The following is a 12,292-nucleotide window of genomic DNA, read 5'->3' on the forward strand; positions in this document are numbered from 1 at the left end:
ATTTTGTTACATTTCAATGGACTTACTTGTATATCTCCACAACATTGATCTTTGCAAATTGTATTTTGTCAAGATGTTCTTGTAGGACCTCTTCCGCTTGCCCAAACTGTCAAACGCGTTCACTCGTTCAAGCACCTCCTTGCTTGTTTTCTACTTTTTCTTTGAGTTTCGTGATGCTGTAAAGAAAAAACGCATAAGATTCAGTAAAATTGACTTGTGAGTTCAGTAAGAAGAAAACTTACTATCGGCTTCATCCCAGTTCAAGTTTATATCTCCATGGAGCCCGTACATCAAGACGCCCCTTACAAAGATATACTTGTCCTTCCAAAATCAGATCTTCTCTGCCTCTCTGGCGCACCAAGGAGTACCTACCAGGCCTGCTCTCCTTAGCGTAGTATACTATAGCCAACTCATTAATACCAAACTCCAGACCTTCTATTTCAACCAAACATTGTACACTCAGCATAAGGTTGTTTGGTATCCACTGGCTTGGAGAGATATTCTATACTCTACATGCATCTGCAAGCAAGTTTAGAATTGGGAATCTGAGCCCTATCTTGAACATCACTATGTAAAATAGAGACCATCCCGGAACCTTATGGTATACCCCCTCCATATCGACCCCAGGTCTAATTTCAATGGACGAATGAATTTTGTACTCTCCTCTCAGGTAGTCCATGTCGCTTATTGCTAAAACCGATTTAGGGTTTAACCTCTTTGGTAGCAGAGGTCTTTTGATATGACCATTCCTTGATGAGATGTTGGCTTTTGCTTTGCTGTCATCGACCTCTGTTTCATCACCGTCAGGCCTTTGTCTCTCCCACCCAGACCACGAGAAGTTTATGCAAGGTTCTTTCTCGGCCTCCATCTCACTGGCGAAGGCCCTGTCACTTTCGGACCTCTCCTCATTCTTGGAATCTTGGTCACTCGATCGTGCCATTCTAAAAACGAGAATTTGATGTACAGGATAACAAAGGATTATCTCTGATTAAATCATCTCCGATGTTGCTATTTTCTCCACACGCAACGATTCTATTGAAACGAGGACAACTCTCTGTTGATCTCTAAGAATTGCGAACTCTTTCTCTCTACAATACCAAAGCATTTGGTAAACTTTACACTTCCGTGTTAAAAGGGCACGATTAATGAAACGACCCTAATCATCATGATGCACGATTTTTGAAACGTGCTCCCTAAGAAATGCTGGCTGTAATTTCAAAATTACACTGTGCACGTCAGGTGCATTAACTGCCTGTCGATTCATCTTGACACGTGGCATTGAAGATTTGTTTTCCTGATTTCTTTAAATATGCACTCAAACATATAAGTGGGACCCTACCATGAAATCAAACCTGATGATAGTTGCAAGACACTTTCACCTCCACATGATTACATTTACAAACTATCATCATTATCATAAGTATCACTTCCTTGTGCATACGTTTAATCATTTACTCATCAGTTATACTTTTGATTGTAATAGTCTTGCTCAATGAACTTTTGATTGTACTCCTGTTCATGAGAATAATGTGTTTCTAAGTTTTCGGTAGGGGTATACATGCCTCTTCAGGCAAAAGGAAGCTGAACCCAGCTGAATACACCTATTCGGGCTACACATATTTTACATGCCTTTTTAGGCTACATAAACTTAACTATCCCCTATTAATTGATTACACTATTGCTCATGAAACTAACTTTGTTTCGTAATTCTTAGTAGAGACATTGTACACTACAAATGCCTACTCAGGCTATACATAACTTCAAACAAACGAAGTTATGCACAGTCAACTTCAAACAAACGAAGTTGTACTTCTATACTAGCGCCATACTAATAGCTCCTATGCTAACGCCTACTCAGGCTATACAAAACTCCAAAAAAATGAAGTTGTGCACATTGCAGCTTCAAACAAACGAAGTTGTACCCAGCTAACTTCAAACAAACGAAGTTATGCCCTGCCAACTTCAAACAAATGAAGTTGTGTTTTGCCGACTTCAAACAAACGAAGTTGTGCCTTATTATACACGCCTCTCCAGGCTACATTTTATACACGCCTTTTCAGGCTACATATCCTGTGTACGCCTCTTCAGGCTATGTATGTTATACATGCCTCTTCAGGTTACATTTCCTTAACCACTTCTTGTTCTATACGGGAACACACTATGAACTATTCTCCAAGATGAAGTCGTCTTCATACTTAGAGAGTGGGGGGCAATTGTAGTTACCAAAAATCGTGTGGCCCAACAGGGCCATATAATGACTAACCCGAGCTGGACTACCCAAGTCCATGGACCTAACCAATACATTTAGGCCCACACTCAAGTCCACTCTATGGCCCACGTGCAACCTTCGAGGCACTGTCTAGTGACAGTATAGTCACACAAAGCGTGCCTGACACCATGTTTAACTCTAACAGCTAATATCTTCCTTTATACTTGCTTCACTGTATTCACAGTAACTTTCCCTTCGACAGGAATTATGTTTTGAAGTGTCTTTACCGTATTGGCGCCCGCACGATGGAGCCGCCATAGCAAAGGCATTGGTACACCCGAGCGCCAACTCATTGTATGATCATTCCCCAAAGGAGCATTATCCAATCATGTTCGTACCTACAATTCATGGACATGACAGGTATAGAACCCCAGGTATGACCTTCTACCATACAAACATCCATGCATTAATTGTTGTCCATAATACTATCCATACACCGACTGACACGTGTCACAATCACTTCATATGTCTTAACATCCTTATCTTACTTTTTGTCTACCAACCCTGACACCACCGAGATACTTGACTTTCATACTCTTACACCATGCAGTCCTATCCAATAGGGCACAAGTGGGCAACACAACTCCCGAGGGCAATCCTCACTTTCATATAAATACTATTCTCCTACCTTGGAGAAAGGGATCGATCCGAACATTGCAAGGTAGAAACCAAAACTCTTCGACCCCTCACTAACGATACTTAGACCTAAACACTTAGACCATCGTCGGTTTTCCACCTCCGATCTATACTAACTTAATCGTCGGAGCCTCCACGACCGGCACCCCCCAGTCCGATCTAAGAGCTTTCACGGTTGTTCTTGTTGTCACGTTTGTAGGATTCAAAGGTGCAAACGAGCCCCGCGAAGATAAACGTTGACTATTCAATGATTGTAGAATTTACCCCTACATGGAGGAAACATATTACTTGCATCTATAGTCTTCTTGATAATTGTCTTCTTGTCGAACTTGAGCATGCATTCATTTGGGCAAGGTCGATAGTTGTTTACAACTTTACAACCTTAGAAAAAAAAACCTATAGCATACTCATACAACTTTCAAAACATCCAAATCCAAACATATGTTAAGGTTAATTTAGCTTTAACTACAAATATTATAATTCTAATAATAGATTCCGTAATTAACTAAGATCAAGAGGGAGGGGAAAATCTAAAATTATATTTTGGATCGAGTTTGACATCTAATCCACACAAGTGAAAGAGTTGTGAATCGTTGAAGTGACAAATATAGAGTTGAAAGTGCTTCAAAGTTGGGAATTTAAAAATTATGAGAGTGGAAATGTAAATGAGTTAGTGGTGAAGTGACAAATATGGTATATATACAATTGAAAATTTTTGTTACCTATATACGGTTGAAATTTAAAGAGTGTAAATGCAAATAAGTAAATGATTGAAGCGTTTGTGAAGTCTAATAATATGCCATAACACAATTGACAGAAATATGGTCCAGCCATTAATCACAATAATCACTAAAATACATATATAAGAGATAAACTCTAATTTACATATTTACTTTTTATACATAATAAAAATCGAATACATCATTCTCACTACTCTCACATATTATGTAAATTACAACATAATGACTTCTAAACGAAACATATAATGATTACGCTGAATATATAATGCAAGTCGTTCTGTATATAGTGTAACCATTCATTTGCGCAATCATACATGTATCTAAACCACTGAATCGTAATAGAAAACATCAAGTGACCATCTGTCAAGTAACTAGACAAAGTGATTTCTATTTATGAATCTGATAGTGATAGTTACATGTTCAAGTGTTAGTGGAGGTATTGATCGCAGAGGCAAAAATGTCAAGCATTGTTCAGCACTAAGAAGGTGTAATATAACATTGTACTTTGAAGTAATCAAATGACCTATATTTGACATCGTCATCCAGTTCTGAAGAGGTGTTGGTCTATTTGATTCATAGAAGTCCAGTGTGAGTTCTAAATGAACCATGCCTGCTCATAACCACCAAATAGATCAACACTCAAAATTTCCTCAACTCATCAATCAAGTTTTGTCGGATGTTGATCCACGCATCCTCGCCAAAACCAAGCAACCCAACAATAGCCCAAAAACAACAATTTCCATAAGCTTTTACATCTTTTACGAACATTATGTAAGAATGAAAAATAGGTGGAAACTGACTATGATAGACATGTTGATGGTTAACCTTACTCAATCTTGAATTCGTATGTTTAGGGAGTTGTGGAGGATTGTATCAGATCATGTTCTTCTTCTCGTTGTATTTTATTTCTAATAATATCATTCTGCCAACAATAGAAATTCATTTTAGCATCTACAATTAATCAAAATTATTTTTGAAAAATAAAAATTGATATAATCGGGGAGGGTACTCCCGTTTCTATTTTGATCTTTATGTAGAGATATATTTATCTCACTAGAACCACTTGACAATCTTAGATTTTCAGCCTAGAGTTTCAGATGATTCATTAAATACTCAAACTACATGGTTTATTTGTCCAAAATATGGAGAGAACAGAATACATGGTAGTGTACGTGCTTGATAAGTGTGTCTCTTATTTATGCATTTTAGTGATAATTGAAATGTTCAGATTCAAAAAAAAATAGCTATATTATTATAAAAATACAAAAATGACATGACATATAGAGGACAAAAGTCACATGGTATGTAAAGGACAAAAGATCACTCACAGGCACAATTTCTGAGGCGATTTTTTTTAAATCACCAATAAACCGTATTTGGTAGTTTTTAAAAGTCTTTAATTATTGTGGGACCCATAGTTTTGCAAAAGATCATACATAGATGCGAGAGTACGCAAATATTCAACAACTCTCTTTCAAATACATAGACACGCCTTACATTTTATAGTTTTAGATACATAGATGTATGAACTTAATCTTGTTTGACTTGTAAAAGATCATGCATGAGTCCTTAATGGTTGTCTGTAATTGATCGACCTTCAGCATGCCTCCTAGGAATATCTCATGAACATGTCTTATCTCTTTTACCTCTTTGCTTCCCAAATACATAAACTTCTACAGAAGCTCGTCATATATCCTTTTTGACCAAACTTTCCTTTGTTTCCTCTCTCTCTCTGATATTATCAAAATAACCCCACTAATTATAAATGAACATATGGCACTCCTAAGCCAGCCAGGCAAACACAAGTAGACTTCTTTGGACCGATTGAGGTATCTTATTAGGTACCGATCGAGGTACATTGACTCTACCCGGTCGAGGTAGCTTTCCTTTATCCGACCGAGATGATTTTAACCCATCTGATCAGGGTAGGTTACCAATATCCCACCAAAGTAACTACAGCTTTAATAGGTTAGAGTCCCAATAGGATTCAAACTCTTGATAGAGTCTGATTCCCCATTGGAAAGGGTACGAATGGAATATACCCTCCGAAAAACCCTCATGAAAGCCAATGAGAGAAGAGTTCTACTCCTTCTACAACAAGAACACTTTAGCTCATATAAAAAGGGGGATCTCAAACACAAGGTAAACATTCCAACTCCTGCATTCAAGATTACTTACTGAGTAAGAGGCAAAGCTCAGAGCAACGAGCCATCCTCCCAAGTTAATTTCAATACTGACTTGAATATCAAAGAGGTCACCCTCGAGGCCCTACCATACCTCATGTTTGCTCCCTGTTCAAGACGAAATGAAGAGAATACTCGCCAGCTTGGAAGGAAGTCGTCTATTCCAGGTCGGTCTGATTTGGTTGATTCGTCTGATAGGTCAATCCTATTTACGACATCATCACTCCTTAAGTTCTGGACAAGTTGACACATATGCCATTTTCAAGCAAATTGGTCTGAAGTTCTTCCATTTTTGCTCTGGAAATTGAATAATGCTCTCCAAAGAGATATGTAGAATCGAACATTTGTGTTGATTGTCCAAACCTTGGAAGTCTTTAAGTTCTTTATAGGTATTACTTAAAGAGGATTTGTGTTTGAAACGTAAGGACTGGTAGTCCAATAGAGAAGATAGGGAAAGAGAATTTACATCTTAGAGCACAGTGTTGGTAAAGGCAAAAGTGCAAGACCTATCAAATGCCCAAGGCGTACGCGTAGGCGCGTTCCTCTTTAAAAATAATATACTTTGAAGATTCAAAGTCTTAGACAAAGATTGGTGTGAACAAAAAAGAAGAAGAAGAGTTGAAAGATTGAAGAAAAAACTTGTTCATTCATTCAAAAGTAAAATGTACATGGCCGTTGGCCAATATATGAACGACAGCACTAGCTGTACATAATAGAATTGTTCATAGCCTTACATAATACATGTGGCTACCATATGTACAGATGACAAAGCAATTTTAAAATTCAAAAAAAAAAAAGCAAATGAAAAGTGGGCGGCATAAAAACAGAAAAAGGAGAAAACCCTACTTATTTCAGACCACTTATTTCGATGTTGCAAACAAGGCATCATTTAAGAAGCAAAAAGGTGATTTTCAGAAATAGCGGTGCAAGATTTGCTGCTGTTGGCGTTCGTGGCCTATTACGGATGACTGATCGTCGATTCACAAGTAAGTTCTATCTACCCCTGTTTCTGTTTCATTGAAATCTTGAGATTATTAGGGTTTGATGGATGATTTCTGAATATTTTGTGAATGATTTCTTGATAATATGATTACATATTTTAAACCCTTTATTACACGTTTGGCTGAATAAATCGTGTGCAAATAAACTGAAATTGATGTTTCAAACCTCGCATGATTTTTGTATAAAAAGCCAAAAAATCATACCGTAATTGTCGTGTATCTATATGTATTATCATCTATCAGATTCTTAGTTTTCTCTCTAGCGAGCCGCAATTACATTTTGTTTATGCATGAAACACATAAAACTTCATTATTAGCGTTGAGTTTGAACACTATTGAATTTTCATGATTATTTGCACACTATTGCAGTGTAATTATACATTATGAATATTTATATACATGTTTCTTCTTTACAGGATGACAAAAGTTAGAGCACTGAAGAATAAAGAAAGAGGCAAATCATCCATGAAGGGGCCCCCTGTCCCTAAAGAAAGTGGCAAATCATCCAAGAAGGAAACCTCGTCAAACAAGGAGAAATGCAAAAAATCTTTGAGTCATTATAGATCAAATTTGTTGGGGATTCAATCCCTAATAAGTGGTATTGATTTTAAAAGGAAGCATAAGAACAGTCTTCAGAAGACACCATTTTGGTGTATGTACAAGAAAACAAGAACACGTGATATGCGATGTGGTTTCTACATATGACGAGAGCAAAGGTCGTTTTGTGCTAGGGAAAAAGATTCACCTAAATGACAATGACATAACCTTCATATTTGGAGTGGTTTCTAGACCAAGAACCATGAGGATTGGCAGGAAAAGAGAATCAATTGACGTACCATTTGCTAAGAGGAGATTTGGAAATGCAAAAAATTTGAAGTCGACAAATATAAAGACCGCACTACAACAAGCATTGGAAAGGGAGGGAGAAGATGATGCTGACGATGTAGCTCGATTGATGATGTTAAATACATGTCTATCATTATTTTTCTCAACTAGGGCTGATAATATCCCATGGGAATTCATCAAGTTTGTGAATGACTTGGATAATGTCAAAATATACAATTGGTCGAAAGCAATTTCTAACAGTTTGATGGATTCCATTAAAAAAATACAAGAAAAGTCCTGATAAAGTGACAGGATGCATGACCATGCTCTCGGTAAGAATAAATTCATTTTTAGTTGCGGATTCCTAATTTGGTTGATACGTGTTTATTGAAAATAATTATCTTTGCTTGACAATATTGGTTTTGTGAGCACACAAACGTTTTTAAACCAATTTATTCAACAATTTTCCCAAGGTTGCTTAAATGGGACCTAAAAGGATGGCCTAATGATTTTAAGACCAAATACATAAGGTGTCTTCATTCCAGTCAGGTTAGTTTTTTGTGTTCTTATCTTTATTACACTTTCTTTTTTTAATATTACACATTGTTGTGAATTGTTTATGTTAGTTAACGTGTTCACAAGACCAACTAGTTGTGAACAACATTGAACTATGGACCACTGTCATTAAAGTTATTAATCAATACATTTGATTTTGTCTTTATTACATGAGAATGTAATGGAATGACTAACTAGTTGTGAACAACATTGAACTATGGACCACTATCATTAAAGATGTTAATCAATACATTTGTTTTTGTCTTTATTACACGAGAATGTAATGGAATGACGTATCACCTGAAATTAAATACATTAAAAATTAATGTCTTCATTTATTAAACAATGTCCATGTCTCAAAGTTGCTTGATTAGGTTAGTTTTGGGTATTCTTGTCTTTATTACATTTTGTTTGAGTAATAGCACACATTATTGATTTGTTATTACCCATTGTTGTGAATTATATGTGTAAATTATCAAGCTCAGAAGACCAACTCGTTATGATATTAACAAATACATTTAATTTGATATTTATTACATAATAATGTAATTAATTACGTATTACCTGATACTAAATACACTACAAAATTTTGTCTTTAATTATTTAACAATGTCTATGTTCCAAAGGTGATTGATGGTATTCTGATCATAACTGAAAATGAGAGAGCTGCACTAGATAGGGAACGTCCAGATTTAGAATCGAAATTAGAGGATGATACTACGAGCATTAGTCCCAAACCGATCTTGGGTGCAATCCCTAATCCTGAATCTCAGAGCCCGATCCCAGATCCCAGGAGCGATCCCATGTTCGATCTCGAATCCCCACCTCAATCCCAGATCCTGAGCCCGATTCCAAATCCCTTCCTTTATCTCTGATCCCGACCTCAATCCTGGCTTCGATCATTGATCCCGAGCTCGATCCCGATCCCGAATCTTGAGCCTGATCCCAGATCTAGACCTCAATCCCATGTCTCGAACACGACCATACCAGATCTTGAAGTCCGACCTAGGCCTTACCTAGGGCCGACCGGCCTTGAAGCTCGACCCAGAGTTTAATATGTAAGGATATAGTTGTGCATAATTTATAATCATTGAAGTTATATTTGTCCAATGAACAAATATTTGATTTTGTAATCACAATACCAAATTTTAGATGATATTTGGATTACTTGTTTTTGTAAGGAACTTCATTACCAAGTAATTGGACTACACTATATTTTTAAATTAATGGATATCAAAGACTGTAATGTAATGTGAATACAATTATCATTACATTACATGAGTAACCAAACGGTTCTAAAGAAATTACTTTGAAAAGAAATAGAACTCATGAGCTGGAAAATACATTAGAGAATGGGCTTAACAAAATAACAGCCCAATACTTGAGAATAAGAAAGCCCAAGCCCCATAACATGTCTCTCCAAGAAGAAGACTAAATGGGACCCATATAAAAAACGAGCAGAAGGATGGAGATGATCGGGCCCTAAATATTTTATTAAGGTTAAAAAAAGGATAAATGCATTGATAGACCCAGGTAGACCACAAAAAAATAGTCCAGGCTTTAACTTTTCGAGGCTAAACTAGATATGCAGAAATTCATAATGTCCTCAAATGAAAAGGAAAGAACTCGTGAAACGGTATAATTAGATTTCAAAATGCCTTCTCAAGAACAACAAAAAAAAAAAAGCGATTTCGGGAATTTGGAAGACTCAATCGCCCACCACCAGTGCTTCTCGATTACAAATGAAAAGAAAGTTTACTTGAGAGTGGTATTAGAAGTAAAGGAGAGACGATGACCGACACCAAAGTGTGTGTATTTACCCCAAGTGTAGGGTATCGTCAAGTAATAAACCGGTGAGTCCAATATCGATCCACGAGAAAGCAATGCAAATTTGAAGGTGAATGATATGCAAGTGACTAACTAACACTACTAAACGCAATGAATATCAAAATAAAGACAAGTAATAAAAGTGGCCGAATGACTCGGTAGCATAAACAATTTTTGTAACCAAAACGAGTGAGAATTGAATTTAAAACAATTAATTAAAAGCCTAGTCTCTAATCGGTCCCGGTGGCTACTCGGTTCTCATACTCAAGGTATCATTACAAACACACACAACCATACACAATGTGTTGTGTGATACTATCAATCATGCATATGCAAAGAGAATTAGGATATAAGACTTCAATTTATATATGTACGTCATCGGGTCTCTTAATCTACGATGAACACAAAGGGATAAGCACCTAATATTATGGATTAATGTTCCCCCTTGGGGCTCGACTTGGCTAACACTCTAGTTTCACACTCAAAGATCAATTAACCATAACTCTCCCATGCACATTCCTAAATTAACCCAAAACTCCATCATCAATACACATAATTAATAGCTATGCAATGGAAAACTCAATTAATTAAGGAAATCATGCAATGGATTTAACAATTCTCAATCAAACACATTAGATGCAATCCCTAGACTAGACAATCCAATAATACAATCAAATATGTCATTGTCATGTATCCAATCACACAACTATCACGAAATTAAAAGAGAAAAATCGAAGCTATGATTCCTTGAGCATACCTTGAGTAATCGAAACCTTGCACCCATCGTTTGGGACTAGAAACTAGAAAGGGAACTTAGCCACTCATTATAATGAGAATAAATATCAATTTTATAGATAAAAACCAATGTTTACAAACAAGATCACAAGAACTACGTAAAACCCTAGAGAGAGAAAGAGAGAGAAAAACTATGGAGGCTAGATGTTGTCTATTCTATGAATGAGAAAGAAACCCCAATCTTAGGGTTTTCCCCTTTTTTTACAATAGAAAATACCTAACTACCCTTATAAAATCGTTCCCCATTGGTTACATACATGATTTACCCCACATGCCCAAATGCCCTTGAAATTTTGGTGCAGAAAATTGCAGATCCACGGCAGGTGTCCGGACGGCTCCTGAGGTGTTCGGACACTCGAGCATCATTAGGGGTCTTTCCTCTGTTGAGTTTTGTGAAGTAAGCGTCCGGACACCTCAGGAGGGTGTCCGGCCAGCAGGTGTCCGGACACTTCGAGATGGTGTCCGGACACTTCAAGTGTCCTTCAAGCTTATGAGCATCTGTCTTGATTTATGAAGGAAGTGTCCGGACAGGACATAAGGTGTCCGGACACTTGATGAATTCCAGCTTCCTCTTTCAGCTCCAAAAGTCCCCAATTCAATCATTTAAACCCGATTTCCTGTAAAACCAAAGGGAAAAATCTATAAGAGTATAATTACTTTATTTAAACACAAATACATTACTATAACCACTAAAACCCCCTAATTAGATGGTATTAGGACCTCAAAATAGAGGTCCGGTCAGACGACAAAGAGAAGAATAGAGGAGGCATTAGAGATATAGGGCCTAAAAGTCTTAGAACTTTTCGATTTTATTTTTACCCTTAAAATATTTCATAACCTTACCTCTTATTTTTGGGGCACGTGCGCCTAGCCGCCTTGCCCCTGGTCCTGGGCCCACGTCTAGGCAACGCCTGGCTGAAAGGTCGACGCTTCAGGCTAGGTGAGGGCTCCGTTTGGTAGAGCGGAAAGTTTGATTTTCAATGCTAACGGAAATGTTGTAGAAAAAAAGCTAAGCTTAAAGCTGTGAAATATGCTGTGAGGTGTTTGGTGAATTAAAAACTGACGCTAGCGGAAAAACGGTAGACTAAAAGTATTATTTTGAATTTAATAATCATTTTTTAATCATTTTTTTCATTGTGTTATTAAAGTTAATTTAATAAATATAATTTATTATTAAAATTAATTTAAGTATATTAGAATTTTTTTATATCATAACTGAAAATTTTAATTAGTCAAATAAATAAAATAATAATTTTTTATATGAAGCTTATTAATGTGTATTTTCTTTATTTTATAAATATTAAATTAATTTTTATAATATTAATTATAAATATTAAATTTATTGACAAAATATTTATAAAACTAAATAATATATTAAATATATATTATTAAAGTTATGGGACCCACATTAATTTATGTGTAAAAAAAGTCAAAAACACAATCATGACCATGAGTCCGACG

This window comes from Tripterygium wilfordii, chromosome 22 (genome assembly GCF_013401445.1).
Source record: "Tripterygium wilfordii isolate XIE 37 chromosome 22, ASM1340144v1, whole genome shotgun sequence".
NCBI classification, from domain to species: domain Eukaryota; kingdom Viridiplantae; phylum Streptophyta; class Magnoliopsida; order Celastrales; family Celastraceae; genus Tripterygium; species Tripterygium wilfordii.